We start from the raw sequence: 1,650 nt of genomic DNA, 5'->3' as shown, positions 1-1,650 counted from the left end.
GGGGGGTGTTTTTGAGGGTTTTTTTTGGTTTTTTTTTAATGTTTTTAAGTAAAATATATATTTGTATTGATATTAATATCAATATTATAATGGTTTATAATGTATTATGTTATATAATATTATGATATATTATGTTATATAATATTATAATATAATATAATATAATATAATATAATATAATATAATATAATATAATATAATATAATATAACATAACATAACATAACATAATATAATATATATAATATTGTATAATATATTATATAATATTAATATAATATATTAAAATATATTATTATAACTTATAATAATTATTATATAAATATCATATTATATATTATTTAATATTATATGTTAAAATATATTATTATATATTATAATATATATTTTTTCTATTTTTGGGTGTTTTTCAGGAGGTTTTTTTTTGTTTTGTTTTGGGGGGTGTCTGGGGTGGGGTATTTTTGGTTTTTTTGGGGGTTTTTGGGGTGGGTTTTGGGGTTATTTTGAGTTTTTTTGGGGGGGAGGGTTTTTTTAGGGGTTTTTTTTGGTGTTTTTTTGAGATTTCTGGGGTTTTTGGGGGAATTTGGTGGGTTTTTTGGGGAGTTTTGTGGGGTGTTACTGGTTTTGGCGTTTTTTGGGGTTCTTGGATTTATTTGGGGTTCTTTTGGGTTTTTTTGAGTGTTTTTTTGGTTTTTTTTTAATTTTTTGGGGGGATTTTTGGGTTTTTTGGGGGGGGGGGGATTTGGTTTGTGGATTTTTTGGGGTTTTTTGGGGTTTTTTTGGGGTTTCTCTGAGGTTGGTGCTGCTCCTCAGGCTTTGATGAGTACATGAACCTGGTGCTGGACGATGCTGAGGAGATTCACTCCAAAACCAAGGCCAGGAAGCAGCTGGGTACGTCAGGGGGGAGGGACCCCAAACCCCGGGGTGGGACCCTGCAACCTGGATGTGGGGCCTTAAAGCCAGGTTTTGGGATTGGGATCCAGGTTTGGGATTGGAATCCAGGATTTGGGATTGGGATCAGGATTTGGGATTGGGATCCAGATTTGGGGCTGGAATCCAGGTTTTGGGATTGAAATCCAGGTTTTGGGGTTGGACTCCAGGATTTGGGGTTGGACTCCAGGTTTTGGGATTGGGATCCAGGATTTGGGGTTGGGATCCAGGATTTGGGGTTGGAATCCAGGTTTTGTGGCTGGGATCCAGCTGTGGGGCTGGGATCCAGGTTTTGGGGTTGGACTCTAGGTTTTGGGGCTGGGATCCAGGTTTTGGGATTGGAATCTAGGTTTTGGGACTGGGATCCAGCTGTAGGATTGGGATCCAGCTGGGGTTGGGCTCCAGGTTTTGGGGCTGGAATCCAGCTGTGGGGCTGGAATCCAGCTGTGGGACTGGGATCCAGCTGTAGAGCTGGAATCCAGGTTTTGGGACTGGATCCAGCTGTGGGGCCAGGCTCCATCTGTGGGGCTGGGATCCAGGTTTTTGGATTAGAATCCACGTTTTGGGGCTGGGATCCAGCTATAGGATTGGGATCCAGCTGTGGGATTGGGATCCAGCTGTGGGGCCAGGCTCCATCTGTGGGGCTGGGATCCAGGCTTTGGGATTGAGATCCAGCTATAGGATTGGGATCCAGCTGTAGAGCTGGGATCCAGGTTTTGGG

Source organism: Vidua macroura, chromosome 24, assembly GCF_024509145.1.
Source record: "Vidua macroura isolate BioBank_ID:100142 chromosome 24, ASM2450914v1, whole genome shotgun sequence".
NCBI classification, from domain to species: domain Eukaryota; kingdom Metazoa; phylum Chordata; class Aves; order Passeriformes; family Viduidae; genus Vidua; species Vidua macroura.
The sequence above is the reverse complement of the archived record's forward strand: the minus strand, read 5'-3'. Positions refer to the sequence as shown.